At 52.7% G+C, this 27,775-nt stretch overlaps 1 long non-coding RNA gene across 5 annotated transcripts; it reads left to right on the forward strand.

Moving 5' to 3' along the window:
- Window positions 1-210: 210 nt before the first annotated feature.
- Window positions 211-27,775, forward strand: LOC125517205. 5 transcript variants are annotated; one of them, XR_007287475.1, is made up of 7 exons: window positions 211-600; window positions 715-773; window positions 859-1,067; window positions 1,658-1,820; window positions 2,453-2,589; window positions 25,743-26,009; window positions 26,558-26,609. It is a non-coding gene; the product is annotated as an uncharacterized LOC125517205 (long non-coding RNA). The 5 variants fall into 5 exon arrangements; XR_007287473.1 differs by lacking the exons at window positions 25,743-26,009; window positions 26,558-26,609 and adding an exon at window positions 27,655-27,775 and having other exon boundaries at window positions 212-600; XR_007287474.1 differs by lacking the exon at window positions 25,743-26,009 and having other exon boundaries at window positions 212-600; window positions 26,558-26,617.

Below are 27,775 nucleotides of genomic sequence, written 5' to 3' on the forward strand. Positions count from 1 at the left end.
GGATTTTTGACTTCAGATTAAATTTGAATTTGAATTGTAATTTGGATCAAGTAAAGATTAGCAACAGTAGTGTGATGACATGGCATCGTCAATAGAAGATTACTGTAGCATGACATCAGGGTGTTACACTCTCCCACCCCTCGATAGCAGGCGGTAAAAAAATCTCTAGATCCCGCAGGCACGAGAAACCCGAAAAACCAGCCCACGCTTCCACCATCGTCGCTCAAGAAAAAAAAACTGCCGCCAGACAAACACATCTCCTCCCCACCTCTGCCCGCCCCTCGCTCCCGATCTCGTCTCTCTCCTGCCAAATATCGTCGAACGAGCGCAGCGGAGGCACCGAGAAGGAGGGGGTCGGCTCGCTCGCTTTTGCTGCTCACGATCATGCCCACCGCCGAGCCCCAAGTCGCGGGACACCGGGCGCGGCCACCCCCGCTGCCGCCTTCGCAGGGACGGGAAGAGCAGGGCCGCGGGAGTCGGCGAGGCCTCCAAGGAGGGCGCCGTCCCCGAACCCGACCCCCACCCCCAGGCGAGTTCCGGTTCCGCCGCCCTGTAATCCGCTCGAGACCGCCTCCCCGCGTGTGTCTTCGTTGCCATCCGGTGCACACGCCCACCACGTCGACGAAGCTTCCGCACTACTTTTTGGTTTTTCTTCCTGATGCCTAATTTTTGGCTCTCAGTGTTTAATTCTTCTTGGTTTGTTTGGAATTATAGGCCTTATTCCTGGATTGGGTCTTGTGACCACAAACCTAGAGACATACAAGATCGATGAGGTAGACGTTGTTCAATTTGTTTAGTGATCTACTCTTTTCCTCAAGGTTGAAGGATCCTTTCTTCATGTGCGTCTTCCTCCTGCAGATGTGATCGTTGGTAGTAACTAAGGTGGTTTGGTGTTTCATGAAGTTTTACAGATTGGTGCTCATGCCGTGGTGGTATGCCAGCTGTTGCAGCATGCGTTAGCAATCAACACCAGGACTCCATAAAGACCCAAAGAGAAGCAGAGGAACAATGAAGATATGTATATACCGAGCATGTAGTGCAGCCTGCAAGTTGCCGGCATTCTTCAGGTTGCTCTTGATGTCCACGTTGAGCATAGATATCCTACTTGTCTATGCATTTGAGTTCTAATTACAATATAATTGTGAATATTTTTCTTTGCAGAACTATCGAACAACTTAAATTAACAAGTTGGCAACCCTTGAATGTGTAGAACAGTAGCGAGGAGATTGTTGCCGAGCTTACAAATCACTATGCCCAGCACACACATATCTGATTTCCTCATGTTGGCCTTTTTACATCCAGAAAAAGACTGTCCAAATAACACCTATGGTCAATTTAAATTGTCAATGGCTGTTTGTTTTATACACATTATTTTCTAAATTTTTGTCAAACTTCAACACATATATACTTCTAACAGAGTCAAACATGCTACAGGCATATCATTTTCTTAGATGGTTTATAAGGCTTGAATAGTAATTGTGGGTTCTCACGTACTATGTATACGTAAGAGAGACTACATGGATGACATATCATTAGAAAAATTGAAAGAATTATGGTGGCTATTAATTTGCTCGAAATGATTACCCCACTACAATGCTTCTCATAGCTTTATTGTTCTGTGATGCAAGCATATGTGTTCTGAAGCCTTTTTTGCCAGGGAACTCTGAAGCATGTGGTTCAAGTAAATATTGTACGGTCAGGGAAAATCTTTGCATATTCAGGAGCAGACCGCAAGCTGCTGGTGCGAAAACACAATTGGTACCGTACAGCAGGCAAAGCTTCACTACAGAGTTCTGCATAGGGATATGCATTTTGCAAAGGTATTGACCTTCTTTTCAGTGAGGCAAATAGAAATTAACACATGTTCTCATTGTGCCAACGATTTATGTGCTGCGCATTGGTTTGTATTTTTCTGTGCATTTGGTATGAAATTTATCACTCGCTTTTGATTGTTTTTTCCCAATGAGAGGCCTTGCTAATAGATTGTCATCTCTCATTGTACTATGATTGTGGAAGATGCAATATCTTTAGTATTTTGAGCAACGACATCCTCCAAGAAGGTGCATCGAATGCATTCTAGGACCTGGGAGACAAAGCTGAATCCATTATTGTGAAGATGAGCAAGTAGTTGAATGTTTTGTAAAGAACAAATTCCAGAACAGAAACATGATGAGATGGTTCAGCCAGGTCACAGCTCTAATAATCACTAACTACAGTAATACCTAAATATTTCACTTGTCTAAAATGATTGTCTTATTTTACTTTTTATTACTCAAGCTCGAGCAACATTTCTGCTACATCGGAATTTACTACTTCCAGTCAGTGTGTTCTTGGTTATACATGGGAGTCCAAAAAAATGCAGACTCCTTTCTTTGCTGCATGATTGTAGATGGCTACCAAATAGGAATTTTTTTCAACCTTCAGTAAATATAGATGTATTTTGTACGTGCAGGTTTGATGCATGACATGATTGCAGATGCGTGTAGATTTCAGCTTGTGCAAGATAAAAAATGAAGGCAAGGAGGGAGGGGCAGAAGAAATGATGATTGTCGAGGGGGGAAGAAGTGGGATAAAATCAGTTTATTGATGGTAACCACATTCCATCTTGTTCAACTAATCATCATGTTCAACTAATTTTTGATCTGGGATTACTGATCACTATGTTTTTTTATCCCGTGGCAACGCACGGGCATTAAACTAGTCTCACATAATTTCAAAAGGCAAGTTACAATTAGGTGGTTGAACAATAGGTGCAGAAATTAAGGCTTTGTTGAGTGCTTCGAAGGCTTCTAAATAGTCATCATCAAAAACAAAAAGAACATCCTTTTGCAAAATATTTGTAAGAGGCTTAGAAATTTTAGATAAGTCTTTGATAAGTCTCCTATAGAAACCAGCATGACCTAGGAAACTATGAATACCTTTGATATCTTTAGGATAGGGCATTTTCTCAATTGCATCAACCTTAGCTTTGTCCACTTCAATACCTCATTCAGAAATTTTCTGGCCCAAGATAATACCTTCATTAACCATAAAGTGGCACTTCTCCTAATTCAAGACAAGATTTGTTTGTTCACATCTTTGCAAAACTCGATCAAGATTGTTTAAACAATCATCAAAAGACTTCCCATAAACAAAGAAGTCATTCATGAAAACCTCAACAATCTTTTCACAAAAGTCAGAGAATATAGCAGTCATACATCTTTGAAAGGTAGCAGGTGCATTGCATAAACCAAAAGGCATATGTCTATAAGCATAAGTTCCAAAAGGACAAGTAAAAGTAGTCTGATAACCCACAAGTATAGGGGATTGCAACAGTTTTCGAGGATAGAGTATTCAACCCAAATTTATTGATTCGACACAAGGGGAGCCAAAGAATATTCTTGAGTATTAGCAGCTGATTTATCTATTCAACCACACTTGAAAGACTTAATATATGTAGCAAAGTATTTAATAGCAAAGTAGTATGGAAGTAATGGTAACAGTGACAAAAGTAACAGTAGAAGTATTGTAGCAATCGTAATAGTGGCAACGGAAAAGTAACTTAGCAAAGATCAATATGTGAAAAGCTCGTAGGCAATGGATCAATGATGGATAATTATGTCGGATAGAATTCATCATGCAACGGTTATAACATAGGATGACATAGAACTAGCTCCAGTTCATCAATATAATGTAGGCATGTATTCTGAATATAGTCATATGTGCTTATGGAAAAGAACTTGCGTGACATCTTTTGTCCTACCCTCCCATGGCAGCGGGGTCCTATTGGAAACTAAGAGATATTAAGGCCTTCTTTTAATAGAGTATCATACCAAAGCATTAGCACTTAGTGAATACATGAACTCCTCAAACTACGGTCATCACCGGGAGTGCTCCCGACTATTGTCACTCCGGGGTTGCCGGATCATAACACGTAGTGGGTGACTATAACTTGCAATATCAGATCAAGAACACAAATATATTCATGAAAACATAATAGGTCCAGATCTGAAATCATGGCGCTCGGACCCTAGTGCCCGCCAAGGATCATCATCTTCTAAAGGGTGTATCTGATCTTGAATGCCTTCACAAAGATCTGCATGCCACCACGGGGATGTCTCCCGAATCCTTGCCCCATGGGGGCAGTGGACTCAAGGGTGACCCACTCCGTAGGCGTGGGGCGAGCTGCCATGGCAAGGGTCTTTCCGGGTTTGCTAAAACCACCTCTAGGCAAGGAGCTTGCCGGGGGGTCCGCTTCGCCCCCTTTGCTCTTTGTGGTCTTGGTCTTGGCGTCGTTCTGCTTCTCTTGAGCTTCGGCCTTACCTTGCCTCACCTCCCTTGCCTTGCTCAGTGTGGTGGTGCCCGTGGCTCAGACCGCCCGTGCACAGTTATAGGGGTATAAAAAGTGTACCCCTTTTTTTGTACACCGACAGGAGCCCCTGGGCCTGGGCCACACGTAAGCGCAATCGTGTCGTTGGGCTAGGCCCAAAAACGGTGTGCGGGCAGGCGGGGCATTTTTTACCGCGGTAAGTCTCTTCGCGCGCTGCGCTTCCCATGCTTCCCACGCGTGGCGCGGCGTGGGGAGGCATGTGTGCCGTGGGCGGCATGCGCGGGGTTGCTTCCCGCGGGCATGCGTCACATCACAGTTAATGTGAAAGGAGGCGGCCCATTGTTTTCCCCCATAAGAAAGGAATAACCGCGGGCGCGCTGCTCACTTTCTCCTCTTTCCTCGTGCCTTTTCCAATCTCAGAGCCGCCGTTTCCTCTCTTCCTTCCTTCCTAAGCTTCCGCCGTCGCCCGCCGTCGTTGCTGCGCCATCCCCCTTCCTCATCCCTCTGAACTTCTTGGTTGCCATGGCTCCCAAATTCGCCAAGGGCAAGGGGGTGGCTAAGGGCGCCGGGACGGTGGAGCCGCCGGAGAGCGCGCTGTCAGGGGACCGGACGAAGTCCGCCTTCTTCTTCTCCTCGACGGTTGATTTTCAAGAGCTCCGGGCCTCCTTCAAGCCCCTATGGGGAGTGAAGACGGGGGGAGAGGATTCGGGACACCTGGCGACGCGCGTCATTCCTGCCGCTTGCGCTGATCTTGCCCCAAATCGGTACCCCTTCTTCGTTGATTACTTTTCTTGCGGGTTATGCCCCCCTTTCTCCGATTTCTTCTGCGACGTTATGCGCACCTTCGGCTTTCGCCTCTTGTATTTTACTCCGAATGCGGTGGCGTGCCTGGCTTTCTTCGCGCATCTTTGCGAAGGCTTTGCCGGGGTGCAGCCCAACATGGCGCTCTTCCGCCATTACTTCTTCCCTCGAATCCAGCCGGGAGGAGCCGTCTCTGGTTCCGTCACCTGGATCCGAAGATCCAAGGGGGCGTACCCGGACGGTGCCGTGATGGAGAGGTGGGAGGAATGGCGTGGCCGGTGGTGCTGGATTGAAGATAAAAACCCGCCGGAATTCTGCAAGGTCCGCCGAGTGCCGCCGGTTCGCGGTAGCGATTGGAGCGATGTCGACGCTGCCGATGGGAGGCTCACCCAGGCCGGACTCACCCTTGAGATGATCGGGGCGGACTTCATTCGCCGCCGGATCGCCCCATTGCACAGCAAGGGGAGGCCAGGTTGGCTCTTTACGTACCCGGCTGACATTATGCGACTCCACCCCGGCCTCGATCACAACTTCACAGTGCTGGCGCATGCCCACTTCTGCCAGCGGCTTTCCAGCTTGATGTGTGTCGCGATGGCGAGGTCGAGCGGACCGACAAGGCCGCGAGGGCTGCCGCAAAGGTTGGCAAGGCCCTCAAGGGGCCATTTTTCAAGCTGCCAGCGGGGGTGGTCCCGTTGTGCAACAATTCGTGTCGGTCCGAGATCATCGCCATGATGCCGGACTGTAATGCGCACGGCCCTGTCCCGAGCTGGGAGGAGCCGAAGGACGAGGATGTGCATCAATTCTTCGACACCCTGATCGAGGTGTACGTCAATGTCGACGCCGAGCGGTGGCTTATCATGGACACCACCCAGGCAGAGCTGGACTACATCGCCACTAGGGCGAGGGAGGCACAGCTTGCCATGGAGGCCGGCAGCACCGGGGGCGTGGACGACAAGGCCGCAACGGCGGCGGAGGAAGAGGAGCTCACCCGGTGGGCGGCGGCCTCCGGGGAGGTCAGCAGCGCCGACACTGGATCTCCGCTCGTCGAAGACGCGGCCGACGAGTCGTCGGGGGAGGAGGACGACGTGGCGGCGGGCTCGACGCCAACCAGGGGAAGAGGGCGAGTCCCGCGGCGGGTTGGCTCCGGTGAGCCGGTCCGGCCCGGCAGGGCTGCGCAGCCTCAATTGACCCTGGAGGGGTCTGGGCTTCACATGAGGGCCACGGCAGCCAAGAGGCTGACGAAGGCCGCTGAGAAGAAGAAGACAACAACCCCTTCCTCATCCGGACGCGCACAAACCCCGCCGCCTCCTTCGCCTCCTCCGGCAGGCGTCGACTCGGATGATGATGTGGAGCTCCCTTTTGATCTCCGGCCTCTCAGCCCAGAGAGGAAAAGGAAACTGGTGGAAGAGGAGGAGACGGATGTCGGTGGGAACGACACCTATGGGATCACAAGAATCCCTACTACGGTTGCGGGGCACGGGGTCATGAGAAGAGCGGATCAAATAGATATCACACGGTTCATTTATCCAGATTCGGGCCGCGAGGATGCGTAAAACCCTACTCCTGCTTTGATGAATTGTATATCTATGTTCTTCAGCTAGCTATGGGGCGTGAGGAGCTCCAAAAAGCTGAATCCCTTTTCTGGTCGCCTCGGGCCTCCTTTTATAGGAAAGGGGTTGCCACAGTGGCACACAGGTGGTGGAAAGGGTACAGTGATGTGAGGTTATCCCTCGCATTACATGACGAGGCGCATTTAATGCGTCTTGCCCAGGTGTCCTTGCTTTATGGGGGACGGGGGAGAGCCCTGTCTCGTACGTCGCCGCTCCCTCTCGTGTCGACACGCGCCCTGGCCAGCGGTGTCCGCGGTGCCATGTAGGCAGGCAGGCAGCTGAGTGGCGCAGTGATGGGTCTCCATGAAGATCCACATGCTGCCACGTAGGTGCCTGCCCAACTGGTTGGGTCGGCAGCTGCATGCGAATGGCGGTGGAGGTTTGACTTGCTTGGGCCTGATGGTGGCCCTACGGGTGTTCTTGGCAAGGGCCTTACCGGGGCCCCGGCAAGGGTCTTGCCGTGGCGCCTGCTGTCATGCCCGGCAAGACTCTTGCCGGGGGCCTTGTGGTCCTCCTTGGCTGGGATTCCGCCAAGGATCATCATCTTCTAAAGGGTGTATCTGATCTTGAATGCCTTCACAAAGATCTGCATGCCACCACGGGGATGTCTCTCGAATCCTTGCCCCATGGGGGCAGTGGACTCAAGGGTGACCCACTCCGTAGGCGTGGGGCGAGCTGCCATGGCAAGGGTCTTTCCGGGTTTGCTAAAACCACCTCTAGGCAAGGAGCTTGCCGGGGGGTCCGCTTCGCCCCCTTTGCTCTTTGTGGTCTTGGCGTCGTTCTGCTTCTCCTGAGCTTCGGCCTTACCTTGGCTCACCTCCCTTCCCTTGCTCAGTGTGGTGGTTGTCGGTGTCAAAACCGGCGGATCTCGGGTAGGGGGTCCCGATTTGTGCGTTTAGGCCGGATGGTAACAGGAGGCAAGGAACATGATGTTTTACCCATGTTCGGGCCCTCTTGATGGAGGTAAAACCCTACGTCCTGCTTGATTAATATTGATGATATGGATAGTACAAGAGTAGATCTACCACGAGATTAAGGAGGCTAAATCCTAAAAGCTAGCCTATGGTATGATTGTTGTATGATGAAGTTGTCCTACGGACTAAAACCCTCCGGTTTATATAGACACCGGAGAGGGTTAGGGTTACACAAAGTCGGTTACAATGGTAGGAGATCTTGAATATCCGCATCGCCAAGCTTGCCTTCCACGCCAAGGAAAGTCCCATCCGGACACGGGACGAAGTCTTCAATCTTGTATCTTCATAGTCCTGGAGTCCGGCTGAAGGTATAGTCCGGCTACCCGAACACCCCCTAATCCAGGACTCCCTCAGTAGCCCCTGAACCAGGCTTCAATGACGACGAGTCCGGCGCGTAGATTGTCTTCGGCATTGCAAGGCGGGTTCCTCCTCCAAATTCTTCATAAAAGTTTGTAAACACCAAGAGTAGTGTCCGGCTCTGCAAAATAAGTTTCCACGTATTGCCACAGAGAAAATAATATTAACACCAATCTAATCTGCTGATGTATTCCGCAGCATGACATCACACTACGGCCAAGCCTTTATTCGAATCGTTTTCACTTTTCCACCTCAGCGTGTTTTGCGAGGCGGTTTCCTTGGCACGTCTTGTCAAAGTAGAGATCGTGTCCCCATTTACGGGATTCCCATCAATACAGACGTGGGTAACCTAACCGCGCCATTTATCACAGCGCTTGGGAGGCAAGCGAGTTTTACTAGGCTGGTGGGGACGCATAGTCGCATCCGCTCATATAAGGGGATAAGGATCCACCTTTTTACCTACGCCTTCTTCCTCCTTTGCCTATCCATCTTCTGCGCACCCGAGCTCCAGCGCCCAAGCCCGCACTTCCTACCTCAACCTTCTCCAACAATGTCCGGAGTGGGAGGCAAGTGGATGGTCTCCTCCGTAACGGAGGGCCATGTCAAAAGGCTAAGGAAGGCCGGATACCTGTCCAAAGACATCGCGCAACGGCTTCCTGAGGAGGGGCAGCTTCTCCCCACCCCAAGGCCCCATGAGAGGGTAGTATTTCTTTCCCACTTCCTCCGCGGACTGGGTTTTCCTCTCCACCCATTTGCCCGCGGGCTCATGTTCTATTATGGACTAGATTTCCACGATCTGGCCCCGAACTTCATCCTCAATATCTCGGCGTTTATCGTCGTGTGCGAGGCTTTCTTATGCATCCGCCCCCATTTCGGCCTCTGGCTCAAGACCTTCAACGTCAAGCCAAAGGTGGTGCGCGGCAACCAGGCGGAGTGCGGAGGTGCCATGGCGGGCAAAATAGCCAACGTCCTATGGCTCGAGGGCTCCTTTATGGAGACCTTGAGGGGTGGTAGTCAGGATGGTTTTACATCACCGAGCCATGCGATCCGAAGTGGATCGCAGCCCCTGAATTCCGATCCGGACCCCCTACGCGGCTCACGTCCTGGAAGGAGACGGGCTTGTCGTGGGGCGACGAAGAAGAGGTGGCCGGACTGCAAAAATGCATCCAGTCCCTAGTGAACAAGCAACTCAAGCTTGTCAACGTAGTCCAGGTCATGCTCGTCCGCCGGATCCTTCCGTGTCAAGAACGGGACTTCAATTTGTGGGAGTTCAACCCGGCGCAGCATCGAACTCTGAGCAGGCTCTTCGACACGACGTACGAAGATGTCTGGAAGGTGCTAACCAAAGGCGTCGAGGCTCCCACATCCGCCTCCGAAGACCGTGGATTCAGCTCGCAGCGTCCTGCTGGCGAGGTAAAATATTTTCATCTTTTACAGGATGTTAAGTTTTCTTCATAGTTTGACTCTATGCGGGATCTAAACTCCCTCACCTTTGACAGGATTGGCAGGCGAAGTCCGGACTGATTAACTATCCGGCTCCCTTGCCCGAAGACCCAGCCCCTACTCTCCCAGTGAAGCTGCTGGTTCCGGCACCTTATGTGGTGCCGGAGAAGAAGGCCAAGAAGAAGAAGGCTACGAGGACTCGAAAGAGTTCCCGGCATATGGTGGTGTCGGACTCGTCGTCCGATGAGTCCGAGACGCCCTCCTCCCGTGAGGACGACGAGGAGGAAGAAGAGACCTCTCCCCCTCCAGCGGGGGGAGGAAAGAAGAGGAAGGCTGCCCTAGTAGGGGAGGCCGAAGGGTCCAAGAAGAGGAAAACCCCTCCGCCGGACTACGCCCCCGACACCGACGAGGACGAAGAGGAGTGGCCGGACAGGGCCAAGCGTCCGGCGAAATCATAAGTGTTCAGATACCAGAGTAACTCATGATATTCCTTTTGTTGCGCAACTTTCCCTAATGTCGAATATAATCATGCAGCCCGCCCAAGGACGGGCTCGACGAGTCGTCGAGCGGCTCCCTGGATTCATCGGACGTGAATTCAGTTCCGCCCGCTGCCTCCCCCTGTGCCGCGGATGACGCCGAAGTGGCGTCGCGACAAGCTCCAGGGCAAAAGGAGGTGGTCCAGGAGGAGCCGCGAGGCGACCTCCCGGACTCCAGGAGTAAGGGGACAAGACCCCCAGGGCTCCAAGTCTGGCTTTAAGCCAGACACCGCGCCGGAATCATCAACGGTACCGGACCGCGGCAGGCGAACTCCTGCCAAGAGGAGCAAGCCTATTGAGCCGGCGTCCTCCGTCCAATCGGAGGCGCCGGACCATCTGCTGGAGGTGCTTAAGGGCGCCTCCATCGACGAGGAGCACCGTACCATCATGCGTACGGTGGTCCAGAAGGTTCGGTCCGCCAAAAGCGGACTTACTGAAGCTTGTGCTAGCCTTCTAATAGGCTTCGAGGTAAGTAGAAATATGTAAAAATATTACCGCATAGACAGTAGCCCCTGATGCTCTGTTTGGCCTTCGGAAAGAAAAGCCGAAGAGAGGGTCTATTAAATATCGCAGGAGTCTAACTAAAAAGGAGTCAATATACGTATGCAGGCTTCGCTGCTGGCCACCGCCGCACTGACTGCGGAGGTGGGTGCCCTGAAGCAGGGCCTCGAGCGAACCGAGCAAGAGCTCGGCCTTGCCAAACGGCAGCTCGAGGAGAAAGAAGGTAAGAGATACCTTATAGAAAAAATGCCTATAAGAAGACGCAATTGCAAAAAATGACAAGAGTATACTGCTTATTGTAGGGGCCACAACTGAGGTGGCGGCCCTCAAGCAGGCGCTATCCGAGGCCAAGAAGAGAGCGGCCACGGAGCGCACCGAGCGGGAGAAATTTGAGGCGCAGGTCGGCGAGGTGCAGCAAGAGCTTCAGGCTCTCATGAAAAAACATGAGAGTTTGGAGCTCTACTTGAAGATGTGAGCGTCCGAGCTTGCTGCGGCCCTTAAAACTGCCAAATCTGCCAAGGCCGAAGCCTAGAAGGCCCTCTAGGAATTGGATGCGGTGAAAAAGATAGCGGCAGGTAAGGCATTCTCTATGCAAAGCAGACATATAAAAGTAAACTACTTGTTACTTACCCGAATCCAGAGCTCTCCAGGGGCATTCGCAGATCTTCCCCGCAGCGTATCCGATGCCGTCGCATTCTACCGAGCCGAGGAAGGCAGCTCGACGGAGAAGGTGTTCTGGTCTCAGTACGCTGAGGCCGGACACCCTATGCCCTTGAGCGACCAGCTGAAGCAGCTGGTCGAGCTCCACAAGGCGGCCGAACAGGCCCTGAAGGGCTTCATAGTTCGGCTGTGGCCTGGTGAGGCCCTGCCTAGGAGCTACTTCGGACTGGTACGGCGGCTGGTGGAGGCTTGTCCAAGGCTCGAGGTCATCAAGCGCTCCGTCTGCATTGAAGGTGCCCGTAGGGCCCTTGCCCGTGCAAAGGTGCACTGGGGTAAGCTGGACGGTGAGAAGCTTGTGAGGGACGGGCCGCCGCCGGGGAAGGAGCATCGCAAGCCCGAGAACTATTACAAGGATGTTCTGGCCGGTGCCCGCCTTATGGCGGATGAATGCACCAAGGATGTAATTTTTGAATGAACTCGCTCGTGTTATCCTGTGCGCTGAAAACTTGTTCATATGCGCTAAGCAATGCTTATTGAATTTAAAATATTATTTTTTGTGCGGCCGTTTATCAAAAATTAAGAGATGGCCAGTCGTCGGCTTCTGCCCCCATGCCACTAGTGCTGGAATGTTCGGGATAAACCTGAGCGCTCTTTTTCCCATGATTGGGTCCGTCGAGGGAGGCGCCCAGCACAACGAACAAGGCAATTGGACTATAATGCTTGAACACTCTCACTTAGCCATAGAACTCTATAATTTTAAATTTCGGCGAAGCGCCTAGTATTCGGAAGACCGAGTTCGGGGCGCTATCCATGCCTTGGCCGGACAAAGCCGGTTCCTCGCTCGAAGCGGCATAAGTCTTTAAGGACTCGAAAAACCTCTCGAACAGCGACCGTTCTCTCGCCTCATCATGACAGTCAGTTTTAGCTTTCTCTACTGAGGTGCTCAGCCCAGCTCAACTGGGGCACAATCGCAGTAGTTCTTCTAGTGCTACCTTAGCCGATATAGCGGAATGTAAGGCACCAAAACATAGGAGCCGGGAAACCCAACTATTGACCCAAATCATGATTCGGAGCCGATGCATATAGTGCTATAAGTTCGGGGTGCCGCACTTGTGAAAGTGTACGGACTTCTCACGCCATATTGATGGGTACTGAAGCCCATGGCGTATTTTTGCCGTACCACAGTGTACGGATGCAACATGTTATTGATAAACATATATATAAAAATAGGATAATGCAAAAAATAGACAAAAAGCTATGCATTGTTTATAGAAAGGCTGCTATGAAAGCGGAACGATACAAATAGTGCGATAAGCAAAAGAAATTGGACTATTTAACATGTCCTGGCCAGGGGCAGGCCGCGGAATTGTATTAAAAAACAGGTATACTGCTCGCAATAGAGACCACCTGGGAGTTCCATAATGCGGCGTGGCTTGTCTGCTTTCCTGGATCTTGCATCATTTGTGCGGCAGTTGAATTGCCGAACGGGTCATGGAGTCCTGAGAGTAAGAGAAAAAAAGAAAAAAAAGGAATCCGGTAGCCCCTGGTGCGGTTTAAGCCGTATTTCGGGCGTGCCGTGATAGTGCCCCTTCCCCTGTGCCCATGGTATTTCAAGAGCGTAGTTATGTACGCCAAGCACTGGTTTCGCTATATCGCGAGGGCTACGGTTGGGGCCGCATTGCTACGCTAGCTCAGAACGTGCCAGTCGGTCTTGTTGTAGGGTACTCCGGGCGCGCTTGACAGTGTCCGGCTTTTTGAAGGCCGAACTGGAGAACTGCCTAGAGAGGCTGCTTTGTACTTGTGCCGCGAGCGCTGCCGTGTGCTCCTCCGTTCGGAGGGAGTGTTCGGTGTTCCCATTGACCGTGATTACTCCTCTAGGGCCTGGCATCTTGAGCTTGAGGTATGCATAGTGCGGTACCGCGTTGAATTTTGCGAATGCGGTTCGCCCGAGCAGCGCGTGATAGCCACTATGGAACGGGACTATGTTGAAGATTAACTCCTCGCTTCGGAAGTTATCCGGAGATCCGAAGACCACTTCCAGTGTGACTGAGCCTGTACAGTTGGCTTCTACACCTGGTATGACGCCTTTAAAGGTCGTTTTGGTGGGCTTGATCCTCGAGGGATCTATGCCCATTTTTCGCACTGTATCCTGGTAAAGCAGGTTCAGGCTGCTGCCGCTGTCCATGAGGACTCTTGTGAGATGAAATCCGTCAATGATTGGGTCTAGAACCAATGCGGCGAAGCCGCCGTGACGGATGCTAGTGGGGTGGTCCCTTCGATCAAAGGTGATCGGGCAGGAGGACCATGGGTTGAACTTTGGGGGCGACTGGCTCGATTGCATATACGTCCCATAACGCACGCTTCTGCTCCCTCTTGGGGATGTGGGTTGTGTATATCATGTTCACCGTCCACACTTGCGGGGGAAATCCCTTCTGTCCACCGTTGTTCGGCGGCCTGGGCTCCTCTTCGTTGTCGCTATATAGCCCCTTGTCTTTGTTTTCGGCTCTTAACTTGCCTGCTTGCTTGAACACCCAACAATCCCTGTTGGTGTGATTGGCTGGCTTTTCGGGGGTGCCATGTATCTGGCACAAGCGGTCGAGTATTCGGTCCAAACTGGACGGGCCCTGAGTATTTCTTTTGAATGGCTTTTTCCGTTGACCGGATTTGTGGCCTCGGAAACCGGCATTAACTGTCGTATTCTCGTTGTTGTCGCTGTTAACGCGGCGCTTTTGTTTGTTCCAACGCGACCTGTCGCTTTTGTCCTTGGTATTCGAATTACCAGGGTTCTTGGTTAAATTGTTGCTGCGAGCTAGCCAGCTGTCTTCTCCCGCGCAAAAGCGGGTCATGAGTGTCGTGAGGGCACTTTTTCCGTCCCAGGTGCCGGGCAAGCCACTCATCACGGATATTATGCTTGAAGGCCACTAAGGCCTCTGCGTCCGGAAAGTCGACTATCTGGTTTTTCTTTGTTAGGAACCGTGTCCAGAATTGCCTGGCCGATTCCTCTGGCTGCTGAATTATGTGGCTTAGGTCATCAACGTCCGGTGGTCGCACATAAGTGCCCTGGAAGTTGTCAAGGAATGCGGCTTCCAGGTCCTCCCAAGAACCGATTGAGTCTGCTGGCAAGCTGTTAAGCCAATGCCGGGCCGGTCCCTTAAGATTGAGTGGGAGGTATTTGATGGCGTGTAGATCATCACCGCGGGCCATGTGGATATGAAGGAGATAATCCTCGATCCATACTGCAGGATCTGTTGTGCCATCGTATGATTCGATGTTTACGGGTTTGAAGCCCTCAGTGATTTTATGATCCATTACTTCATCTGTGAAATATAGTGGGTGTGCGGCGCCTCTGTATTGGGCTATATCACGACGCAGCTCGAAGGAGCTTTGTCTGTTGAGTTCGGCCCGGCCGGATTTATTGCATCCGGAGTGATGATCACCGTCATGTGCCGTGGGGCGCCTGCGCGATCCGTAGATCGATCTTGTTTGCCTTGTCTTGTCCTCCAGTATGTCGCGCAGGTCGGGCGCATTTTCCCGTGCCTTAGTATGCTTGACGCGGCGTTGGGGCATGGCGTGAGTGGAGGGCCAAGAGGCCTCTCTGTCACGGCCACGAGGTGGCCGGTCGGCCATGTCATGCGCTGGTGATGTAGGTCTTCCTCCTCTAGTCGGGGTAGCAGCCTGCGCTTTGGGTAACTCTTGGAGGGGCGTTCGAGTTCATACTCTTCGACCGCAAGGACTTCAGTCCATCTGTCAGCTAGCAAATCCTGATCAGCTCTAAGCTGTTGCTGCTTTTTCATGAGGCTGCTTGCCGTGGCCATAAGCCTGCGTTTAAAACGCTCTTGTTCGGAGAGATCCTCTGGCACGACGAACTCGTCGTCATCGAGGCTTGCCTCATCTTCGGAGGGAGGTGTATAATTATCGTCCTCAGCCTCTTGGTCCGCCGCCCTCTCGTGAGGGCTGGCTTCTCTGTCCTCCTGTGCTAAATCTTGCTGGAGGGGGTGTTCTTCGGCGCTATCCGGAGTAGTATTATCTCCCGTGCCGGAATCACCGTTTTTGCTTTGGCGGGATTTAGAGCGGCGCCGCTGACGCCGGCGCTTGGGCTTTTTCTTAGAGGTATCGTCCCCCGCTGTTCCATCGCCATCTCCATCCTTTGGAGTGTCCACCACATATATGTCATATGACGAGGTGGCCTTCCAGCGCCCTACAGGTGCTGGTTCTTGTTCGTCTCCTGCATCGTCGTCCATGCCGTCGATGTCTTCGGAGTCGAAGTCAAGCATGTCGGTTAAGTCGTTGACAGTGGCTACGAAGTGGGTGGTGGGTGGGTTTTGAATTTCTTCATTGTCCGTATCCCAACCTTGCTGACCGTAGTCCAGCCAGGGCTCTCCTGATAAAGAGAGAGACTTTAGAGAATTCAGGATGTCGCCGAAGGGCGAGTGCTGAAAGATGTCCGCGGCGGTGAACTCCATTATCGGCACCCAATCCGATTCGATCGGCAGGGGCGCGGGGGGCTCGGAGTTCGGAGAGGAATCCGGCTCCTCGGAGTCACGGGCCATGCGGAGTGCGGGGCTGGAGTTCGGCTCGATCGCCTCTAAGATCGCAGCCTCTGAGGCAGCGTCCAACCGCTGATCCTCGATCGGCGCAGTAGGCTCCGAATCAATGGTCGGAATCGATGCGTGTGCGGCCTCCAAGGCGCTGTTCGGCGGCAGAGCTATATCATGCCCATCGAGACAGTGCGGCGCGCTTGGCTGTGGCTCGAATCCGTCGAAGATCAAGTCCCCGCGAATGTCAGCCGTGTAGTTTAGGCTTCCAAACCTGACCTGATGGCCAGGGGCGTAGCTTTTGATCTGCTCAAGGTGGCCAAGCGAATTGGCCCGCAGTGCGAAGCCGCCGAAGACGAAGATCTATCCGCGGAGAAAAGTCTCACCCTGGACTGCATCGTTGTTGATGATCGAAGGAGCCATCGGGCCTAAAAGCGACGACACAGAGGAACTCTCAATGAAAGCACCAATGTCGGTGTCAAAACCGGCGGATCTCGGGTAGGGGTCCCGAACTGTGTGTTTAGGCCGAATGGTAACAGGAGGCAAGGAACACGATGTTTTACCCAGCTTCAGGCCCTTTTGATGGAGGTAAAACCCTACGTCCTGCTTGATTAATATTGATGATATGGATAGTACAAGAGTAGATCTACCACGAGATCAAGGAGGCTAAACCCTAAAAGCTAGCCTATGGTATGATTGTTGTATGATGAAGTTGTCCTGCGGACTAAAACCCTCCGGTTTATATAGACACCGGAGAGGGTTAGGGTTACACAAAGTCGGTTACAATGGTAGGAGATCTTGAATATCCGCATCGCCAAGCTTGCCTTCCACGCCAAGGAAAGTCCCATCCGGACACGGGACGAAGTCTTCAATCTTGTATCTTCATAGTCCTGGAGTCCGGCTGAAGGTATAGTCCGGCTACCCGAATACCCCCTAATCCAGGACTCCCTCAGTGGTGCCCGTGGCTCAGACTGCCCGTGCACAGTTATAGGGGTACAAAAAGTGTACCCCTCTTTTTGTACACCGACAGGAGCCCCCGGGCCTGGGCCACACGTAAGCGCAATCGCGTCGTTGGGCTAGGCCCAAAAACGGTGTGCGGGCAGGCGGGGCATTTTTTACCGCGGTAAGTCTTTTCGCGCGCTGCGCTTCCCATGCTTCCCATGCTTCCCACGCGTGGCGCGACGTGGGGAGGCGTGTGTGACGTGGGCGACATGCGTGGGGTTGCTTCCCGCGGGCATGCGTCACATCACAGTTAATGTGAAAGGAGGCGGCCCGTTGTTTTCCCCCATAAGAAAGGAATAACCGCGGGCACACTGCTCACTTTCTCCTCTTTCCTCGTGCCTTTTCCATTCTCAGAGCCGCCGTTTCCTCTCTTCCTTCCTTCCTAAGCTTTCGCCGTCGCCCGCCGTCGTTGCTTCGTCATCCCCCTTCCTCAGCCCTCTGAACTTCTTGGTTGCCATGGCTCCCAAATTCGCCAAGGGCAAGGGGGTGGCTAAGGGTGCCGGGACGGTGGAGCCGCCGGAGAGCACGCTGTCGGGGGACCGGACGAAGTCCGCCTTCTTCTTCCCCTCGACGGTTGATGTTCAAGAGCTCCGGGCCTCTTTCAAGCCCCTATGGGGAGTGAAGACGGGGGGAGAGGATTCGGGACACCCGGCGACGCGCGTCATTCCTGCTGCTTGCGCTGATCCTACCCCAAATCGGTACTCCTTCTTCGTTGATTACTTTTCTTGCGGGTTATGCCCCCTTTCTCCGATTTCTTCTGCGACGTTATGCGCACCTTCGGCTTTCGCCTCCTGGATTTTACTCCGAATGCAGTGGCGTGCATGGCTTTCTTCGCGCATCTTGCGGTTACGCACGTTCTGATGGAACGCGCTGATGATGGCGGCAGGGTGAACATCAGGGATATTGTACTGTATCCGGCTGAACCTCTGTATATACTTGCGGAGACTCCCGCCTCCCTTCTGAGGAATGACGTGCAGGTCGCTCGCTTGGCCATGGGCTTGGTGGCCTCCAGTAAAGGCGCCCACAAACTCATGGCACAAATCCGACCAGGAGGAAATAGAGTCTACCGGCAAGTGCATCAACCATGACATGGCGTTGGGTTTAAGAGCCAACGGAAAGTAATTCGCAAGCACCTTATCGTCGCGGGCTTTGGCAGCTTGCATCGCAATGGTGTAGATGCTGAGGAACTCGGACGGGTGGGTCTTGCCGCTGTACTTTTCGCCCACGTCAGGTTTGAAGGTGCGGTGAGTGGGCCACTGGAACTGCCGTAGCTCACGGGTAAAAGCCGGACAACCTACCTCGTAAGGTAGGCCTCCAGGGCTCTCCGGTGCCGGGTGGTTCACAGCAGGCCCTGCTCGCCTGTCTAACTAGTGGCGCGCTCCGCGCCGGCGCTCGATAGTGGTTCGAGCGTCTTCATGTTCTCGTTCCCGAAGGACTTGGCGCTGGTCACAGTGGGTCCGCGGGTTGGACGACGCTATGGAGATTTCGTCGCCCGTAACGTCGCGACGGGCTGGCGTCCGCGGTACCGGGCGAGGAGGAGGCGAGTGCACCGTGGTCGCGGCGCTGCCGGCTTTCCTGCCACTGGTGCGTGGGACTCCGTCGGAGCGTCGACCCGGAGGCTCCATCGGACTCGGTTCGTCTTTGTTGGCTACCGCAACAAATCTTCGGATAGTGGCTCTCCATTCGTCGAGTTTCCCCGTAGTGGGAGGAAAATCGAGGAGCAACTGCGCGCCAGGGCTTCTGCTGGCGTTGGTGGCAGCGAAACCTGCACGGATCGCGACGCGCTTCGACTTCTGACCATGTCAGAAGGAGCTCTATCACGACCCCGCGGTCGCATGCCATCTTCACCAGCGCCTCGGCGAGCGGCCAGGTCTTCTACCTCCCGGGAGTGGAGCTCGGGGCTCTTCCCACGGCGACGCCCGGGGTCTTCGGCGTGATTACGCCGTTCGTCGCGCGCCGCTTGAGAGGAGCGCGCCGTCGGCGCCGGCGTGGGAGTCTTGGAGGCCCTCGCATCGCCTTTGGGCGGGGTGGCAGCGATCTTGGAAGGCCCCGCGCCACCTGCGAAGGGCCTGGCTCTGTCTTTGGATTTGGTGGCGTGCGGCCCGTTACCAGGCGCACGAACATCGCCGCCTCCCAAACTTCGGCTAGACCCTTGCCGTGGCAGCTCGCCCCACACCTACGGAGTGAGTCACCCTTGAGTCCACTGCCCCATGGGGCAAGGATTCAGGAGACATCCCCGTGGTGGCATGCAGATCTTTGTGAAGACATTCAAGATCAGATACACCCTTTAGAAGATGATGATCCTTGGCGGGATCCCAGCCAAGGAGGACCACAAGGCCCCCGGAAAGAGCCTTGTCGGGGATGACAACAGGCGCCACGGCAAGACCCTTGCCGGGGCCCCGCAAGGCCCTTGCCAAGAACACCCGTAGGGCCACCATCAGGCCCACGCCAGTCAAACCTCCACCGCCATTTGCATGCAGCTGCCGACCCAACCAGCTAGGCAGGCACTTGCGTGGCGGCATGCGGATCTTCGTGGAGACCCACCACTTCGCCACCTCAGCTGCCTGCCTGCCTACATGGCACCGCGGGCGCCGCTGGCCAGGGCGCGTGTCTACACGAGAGGTAGCGGCGAAGGACGAGATAGGGCTCTTCCCCGTCCCCGATAATGCAGGGACACCTGGGCAAGACGCATTAGATGCGCCTTGTCATGTAATGCAAGGGATAACTTCACATCACTGTACCCTTTCCACCTCCTGTGTGCCACTGTGGCAACCCCTTTCCCATAAAAGGAGGCCCGAGGCGACCAGGAGGAGGATTCGGCTTTTTGGAGCTCCTCACGCCCCATAGCTAGCTCAAGAACACGGGTGCAGGAGAAGGAGGGACGCTATGTCGAGCGGCGACCCTCGCCGCCACCGTTGAAGGACCAGGATTCCCTCTCTCCATGGCGGATGGAAGGGGGGAGCAGAAGCTGAAGGAAGGAGGAGATGAAGGAATGCGGGACGCCATCCCCCCTCCCGCTCTTTATAAAGGAACGGGGTGGGGGCTCGGCTGCCCCGCTCAGCCAATCAAGACGCGGAAGGCGCAGGGAACTGGGACCGACCCGCCGCCCCAGCCCGCGGCGGCCCGGTTTCCCGCCTCCACCATTCGCCACCCCAAGCGCATGAGAGCCACGTGGCAGGCGTGCAGGACCGAGGCGACGGGTGAGGCGACCTCTCCCCACCCCGTGATCGTGGGGAGTGGATGCCTTGAAGACCACACCTCGGCCCCGTTCAGTAAATGGGCCGCGCCTCCAGGCCTCCTTCCGTTTTTGGGGAAGGCGCGAACCGCCCCCTTTACTACGACGTGACGCATGCATGCAGAGCTCAGCCCCACGCATGCCGCCCATGTCACACACGCCTCCCCACGCCGCGCCACGCGCGGGAAGCATGGGAAGCGCAGCGCGCGAAGAGACTTACCGCGGTAACCCCCCCCCCCACCTGCCCGCGCACCGTTTTGGGTCCTAGCCCAACGACGCGATTGCGCTTACGTGTGGCCCAGGCCTGGGGGCTCCTGTCGGTGCCCCCGGCAAGCCAGCATTGCCGGGGGTTGCAAGAGCAAAGATTCACCCACGGCGAACCAGGGTTGCCGGGGGCTGCATCTTCAGATAAGTTCTTCATCCCTTATCATGCATTCCCTTATGGACTGAGGTATGTGAAACCTCGTTTCTTCCTAAAGCTACCGTGCTCCCCTAACTCTCGGCCCTAGGGCTCGTTCCTGGGGCCAGGTTTGGTCGTAGTCGCGGCAGCGAAAGGATGAAACAAGGAGCCTGAACCCACCTCATCCCTGCCTCCGTCAAAGGTGTGAGAAATGTCGAGCGAAGTGGGGAGACGGCAAGGCCTGTTGCCGGGCAAGGAAATGTTTATCTTAAAGATATCAAGGATTTACTCCTTGTCGTGGGTTCTACCCACAAACAAATGACCCGGCAAGCATCCCTTTTTCATTAAAAAAACATTCCACTCAGGTATAGTCCATAGGGAATGAAAAACATGAATGATGGGATTACAAGTTTTAAATTCAGCTAAGGCCCGAAAGCTTACAAACTAAAAAGAGATAAGCTGCCCATAATCCCTTTCTTGTCCCTCTCCTCAGGAGACAGGTCAAGGAGGCGAAAAGGGCAAAAGGGGCGCCTAGGCGAGCTACGGGTGGCAGAAGACACCAAGAGAACATCTCGGTGGCCATCTGAAGGCTGGATGGTGATGGCAGCGCCGGAAGCAGAGCTCGAAGACGAGGCGGCAGGATGTTAGCACGCGTCGAAGGCGTCGGTGCCCGCGTACTCCGATTTGACGGCCTTGCCGCCTGCCCTCTTCCTCTTCCGCAGCCTCCCAACGCCAGCCGCCCAAGGAGACGACCCCGAGAAGTTCAGGGAGCCGGCTACACGGATGATGGGGTCACCGGTGCCGCACGGAGCGGCGCCCGACACCTAATCGGACCCGTCATCCCGCCGCCTACTACCCTCGCCGTCGCTGCCGCTGTCCTCCTCGTCACTCTCGCCCGAGGAGGAGTCTTCGCTATCAAAAGAGCTCTCCACGCAGCACCTTGCACGGGTCCCAAAACACCCGAAGACCTTGACGGAGAGAAGGCCACCCTCCATCAGCTTAAAATGGAGAGTGAGCCCCTCCGTCAAGTGGTGTATATGAGAAAACGTCTTCCATCCCCGACAAAGATACATCACGTGAGGGGCGGGGAAGTCGAGCGGGCCCGCGGGCCACTGATCCCGCAGCCCCTCATGTGCAGCCACAATGACTCCGGCGGATCCAGCTCCATCTCCCGCGCGAATGGAGTTGGGAGACGAAGGCGACGACGAGGCGGCCGGCGCAGCCTGACGAAGAACTCGCAAGGGTCATCCCCAATGTGGCCCTCCGTGGGGGGAGGAACTGCTGGCGGAGGCGAGGCCGGCGCACCGCCCCGTCCTCCTCTTCCCCGAGCGCCTCGGCCTCGCCCACGGCCTTGCCCCCTCCCCCTTCCCCTCGCGGCTGGCTCTGCCACCGCGGGTGCAGGAGAAGGGACGCGTTGTCGAGCGGCGACCCTCGCCGCCACCGTTGAAGGACCAGGATTCCCTCTCTCCATGGCGAATGGAAGGGGGAGCAGAAGCTGAAGGAAGGAGGAGATGAAGAAATGCGGGACGCCATCCCCCCTCCCGCTCTTTATAAAGGAACAAGGTGGGGGCTCGGCCACCATGCTCAGCCAATCAAGACGCGGAAGGCGCAGGGAACTGGGACCGACCCGCCGCCCCAGCCCGCGGCGGCCCGGTTTCCCGCCTCCACCGTTCGCCACCCCAAGCGCATGAGAGCCACGTGGCAGGCGTGCAGGACCGAGGCGACAGGTGAGGCGACCTCTCCCCACCCCGTGATCGTGGGGAGTGGATGCCTTGAAGACCACGCCTCGGCCCCGTTCAGTAAATGGGCCGCGCCTCCACGCCTCCCTCCGTTTATGGGAAGGCGCGAACCGCCCCCTTTACTACGACGTGACGCATGCATGGAGAGCTCAGCCCCACGCATGCCGCCCACGTCACACACGCCTCCCCATGCCGCGCCACGCGCGGGAAGCATGGGAAGCGCAGCGCGCGAAGAGACTTACCGCGGTAAAAACCGCCCTGCCTGCCCGCGCACCGTTTTTGGGCCTAGCCCAATGACGCGATTGCGCTTACGTGTGGCCCAGGCCCGGGGGCTCCTGTCGGTGTACAAAAAGAGGGGTACACTTTTTGTACCCCTATAACTGTGCACGGGCAGTCGGAGCCACAGGCACCACCACACTAAGCAAGGCAAGGGAGGTGAGCCAAGGTAAGGCTGAAGCTCACGAGGAGCAGAACGACGCCAAGACCAAGACCACGAAGAGCAAAGGGGACGAAGCGGACCCCCCGGCAAGATCCGTGCCGGGAGGCGGTTTTAGCAAACCCGGCAAGACCCTTGCCGTGGCAGCTCGCCCCCCACCTATGGAGCGAGTCACCCTTGAGTCCACTGCCCCCATGGGGCAAGGATTCGGGAGACATCCCCGTGGTGGCATGCAGATCTTTGTGAAGACATTCAAGATCAGATACACCCTTTAGAAGATGATGATCCTTGGCGGGATCCCAGCCAAGGAGGACCACAAGGCCCCCGGCAAGAGCCTTGCCGGGTATGACAGCAGGCGCCACGGCAAGACCCTTGCTGGGGCCCCGGCAAGGCCCTTGCCAAGAACACCCGTAAGGCCACCATCAGGCCCACGCCAGTCAAACCTCCACCGCCGTTCGCATGCAGCTGCCAACCCAACCAGCTGGGCAGGCACCTGCGTGGCGGCATGCGGATCTTCGTGGAGACCCATCACTGCGCCACCTCAGCTGCCTGCCTGCCTACATGGCACCGCGGGCGCTGCTGGCCAGGGCGCGTGTCAACACGAGAGGGAGCGGTGACGGACGAGACAGGGCTCTCCCCCGTCCCCGATAAAGCAAGGACACCTGGGCAAGACGCATTAAATGCGCCTTGTCATGTAATTCAAGGGATAACCTCTCATCACTGTACCCTTTCTACCTCCTGTGTGCCACTGTGGCAGCCCCTTTCCTATAAAAGAAGGCCCAAGGCGACCAGGAGGAGGATTCGGCTTTTTGGAGCTCCTCACGCCCCATAGCTAGCTCAAGAACAAAGATATACAATCCACCAAAGCAGGAGTAGGGTTTTGCGCATCCTCGCGGCCCGAACCTGGATAAACGAACCGTGTGCTATCTGTTTGATCCGCTCTTCTCATGACCCCGCGCCCCGCAACCGTAGTAGGGATTCTTGTGATCCCATAGGTGTCGTTTCCCACCGACAAAATCCTAGCTAATTAAGCATAGCATGAGTAACCATAATCTCTAATTGTCATTGCAAACATGTTTCATTCATAATAGGCTGAATCGGGAATGCTGAACTAATCATATTTACGAAAACAAGACAGGTCGAGTTCATACCAGCTTTTCCTCATCTCAATCATTTCATCATATATCGTCATTATTGCCTTTCACTTGCATGACTGAACAGTGTGGAAAATAATAATAGTGCACGTGCATTGGACTAAGCTGGAATGTGCAAACATTTATTCAAAGGAGAAGACAAGGCAATATGGGCTCTTTGTTAGATCAACAATAATGCATATGAGAGCCACTCAACATTTTCATCATGGACTTCTCCTCTCAACCCCCAAAGAAAAGAAAAGAAATTCAAAGAAACACACTAAAATATTTTTGGAGTTTTTGTTTTTCTGAAGGAAGAGAAACAAGGACGATAAAAACTATTTACACGGGAAAACACCCAACAAGCAAAAGAAGAACGAGAAATTATTTTGGGTTTTCCTTTTCATATTACAACTAAGCATGCATAGAAAGTAAACTAACTACAACTATTTTTTTGGCTTTTCTTAAGGTTTAACAAAAACACAAGAAGAAAGCGAGAAAAAGAAATAAACTAACATGGATACATGGATAATACAATCAAAAAGTATGAACACCGACAACTAGAATGAGTGTGTGAACATGAATATAATGTCGATGAGAAATATGTACTCCCCCAAGCTTAGGATTTTGCCCTAAGTTGGTCTATGCCCATGGGTCAAAGTATCCCTCTCCGGTGTACTGAGGAGGATCCTGGGGGTTCCAGTGGTTAGCGAGCTCCTGTGGCTCCCGCTGATAAATAGACTCCTGGTACGGATCAGGTGATGGCACTGGCTCAGGAGGCGGGGATCGTGTCCCCTCCCAGTACGCATGAATGTCCGTGGGCAAAACAAAGTACCTGCCGGAATGAATATCGAACAAAACAGGTGCAGGTAAGGTAATAATCTGAAAAGTGACCTCGCTAAATACCAGGTTATAAATAAGTCTCTTTTCCTCGTCATGGAAAATAAACTTATGTGCTACCATGCTGTCATAATATAAATATATAGTGGGTAGCAGTTTCTCCTCTTTTTCATGGTGCCTAATGGGTATCTCAAAGTGTTTGGCAAGGCGGGAAGCGATGATACTTCCGAAAATAGGACCCTTTGCACGATTCATACTCAACCGTCAAGCAACCATAGCGCCCAAACTGTAAGTTCTATCTCTATGTAAAGCGTGGCGCAAAATGGCGAGGTCAGGGGCACTAAGGCCTCTGCTCTCTCCACGACCAATTAAACATCTCCCAACAAATAATGAGTAATAGTGTAATACAGGGAAATGAATACTAGCAAGTCTTGCTCCCGACACTCCTCTATTTTCCCCTACGGTAATTTCATTAATAAGGCCTTCCACATCACTAGGACGTGGCTCCTCGACACTAACATCATAAAGTAATTTACAAACCTCACAAAAGTCATAGAGCGTCATTTATTTGTACTCATCATATCAGTGAAAATATACCGTGGGTGGTGATCTCCTAGCATGAAAGTGAAAATTTTGCACGAAAGTATTAGTTAGTAGGAGATACTGATTACACTGGTCGCGAAGAAAGTCGGTGATGCCTGCATTCTCAGCCAAATAATAGAAATTATCATAAATCCCGGCTGTTTGTAACATCCAAATTTTCAATTTGGATGTTATACATAGGTCATCATATGCATATCATATTTTTATTTGCATTTGGTTGTGATCCTACAAATCTTAAGCAACTCAAGGACCCAAGGAGAGAATTGGAGGTTTCACAAATTTTTCATATTGAATTTACTTCAAATTTGAAAAGAGGATCAATTCGATTTTTATATTTTTCTCTCCAATTATTTCCAATAACAAAAATAAATGAGAGAAGATAAAATGACTTCTACAACAGAAAAGAAATATTGGAGGAGAAATTTTAAAATCAATTTGTATTTGTATTTGTATTTTATTTGCTATTTTATTTGAATTAAAGAAAGATATGCATTTTCGAAAATTGCATTTTAGGCCGGAAAAATGTTCATCTTGTCCTAAATATTAGATTTGGATGGTGAAAATTGTTTCTGGTATTTTTAGATTTTTTATTTCATTAGGATTTCTTCACGGAATTGTTTTTTTTAAGTTAGTGCGCGCCGACTAGGCCGGCCCAACTGTAGCCGAGGCCAAGCCCAGCTGGCGAGGGGAATCCGGGTCGGACCCGCACCACCGTCGCCCCCTCCCCAAGCCGAGGCCCCTCGGGCCTTTATAAGTGGAGCCCCGCCACCGCCCTCCTCCCCACAAGCCGCCACCGCCCCGCACCGCCTCCACCGAACGCCGCCGCCGGAGCCGAAGCCTGATCCGCCGTTGCCGATGCCGACCCCGCCATTGACCTCGCCGCCCGTTTTGACTGGTATAAACCGTTCAGTTTTTCTCCGGTTCTTTCTGTTTTTCTTCGGTTTAGATTAGATTGGTTTTATTGTTTTTCGGTTCGACCTATTTTGCAAACGTTCACCGGTTAGATCATTTTAACGAATCGTTTTCGTTCGTTAGTTTCTGTTAGCGAACGTTTGTTCGTCAGGTTTTTCTTTTATTTTAGTTTTCGGCCAGGGACCTATCCACGAATACTTTTATCACAGATTAGTCCCTGAACTTCAAACCCTCGTTACTTTGGCTCGTTTGTCCAAATCCAGTGAAACCAACGCCAAAATCTTCGTCTTGTTCCCCTGTTTCTAGATAATCAACTTGAACGTGGTTTTGATAATTTAAAATTTGGTTTCCAGCAGATTTGGATTCGAACTTCTTTTGATCGTAGTTTGAGTTTCGTAACTCCGATTCGGTTGATTCTTTTTGCTAATCGAAGCTCTTCTCTTGAACTTTCTGTTTGTATATTTTAACTTGAGTTTTACCTTTGCATCTTATGCTTGAGCGCTTATGTATGCTATTGTTTGTTCACGATAGAGTTTCCGGAGTGCGAGGCTTGCTACTACGAATCGCTAGGGTTTTTGGATCGTCATCAAGGCAAGTAACACTTTGATCATATACATTATTACCCAGTTTTTATGCATTAGTTTCAACCCTCAAACATTGCATGAGTAGGATCTGTTAACATGTGGGTTTTGGGAAGTACTTGAAGAGTTAGAACTTGCCTTTTATATTCGAACCCCTGGGTGTTACTAGGTTATGCTTATGTTGCTATGTTATGCTCGTAGACGTGGATTGGTTTGAGAGAATCATGAAGATGTGAGAGTTATTATTAATTAATGGTTAACTTAAGGTGGCTACTTTAATACACATCTGGGTGGATTTGTTGGGGCACCCTGGAGCACCTAGTGGTTGTTCGAACACCTGGAGCAATCCAGTGTTGTCCTAGGATATCCCGGAGTACCTGTGTGATCATCCTATGGTTTGCCTCCCAGGCTCAAAGGTATCATAAGATTGTTCATTCTAGAAACTTTCGTGTGCAGCCACAGGACATTATGGGCTCTGGCATATTTGAGTAAGTTGTGGGAATCCTTTCCATGATGGGCTAGCAGATGTAGGGGATTGTAGGTGTACCGGCCTATATATCGGTTAAGGGGACCTCTTCGGAAAGACTGTGTCTCGGTCATCCGTTTCTCAAACACTATGTAGTGCGGGAAATACAACGCAGGAGATCGAGTCTTGTGGGGAAAAGTGCGCAAACCTTTGCAGAGTGTACAAACTAATCATGGTTAGCCGTGTCCCCGGTTATGGACATCTTGATTATCTGGTACTTGAATTATTATGTTGATCTCATCACTTTACTTAATTAATTTGTTGGGTTTTAACTATTATTTTGGGATTGAGTTGGAGGAACCTTCTCAATGATTTCAACAAAAGTTGTAGTTAAATAAAATATATTCCTTTGTTGCAGGGGAAAACTAGCTTTATGCAAATGATAACCATAGAGCCTACATAGGCTGCAATGTATATATGCATGTAGAGATAGCTGTTATTTTGTTCATTGCTCTATAGTGTTATCTTGCCAGCATATTCCACGTGCTGACCTACACAGGCTGCACCGTATTATGTTGCAGAGTTTCAGATGAAGAGTATGATGCACTAGGTCGTTGTCATGCACTGAGTTTTGCCGTGGAGTTGGATGGGCTCTACTACCTTCGAAGCTTCCGCTGTTATCTTATTTAGATGGCCTTCAGC

The sequence above is a fragment of the Triticum urartu genome, chromosome 6 (genome assembly GCF_003073215.2).
Source record: "Triticum urartu cultivar G1812 chromosome 6, Tu2.1, whole genome shotgun sequence".
NCBI classification, from domain to species: domain Eukaryota; kingdom Viridiplantae; phylum Streptophyta; class Magnoliopsida; order Poales; family Poaceae; genus Triticum; species Triticum urartu.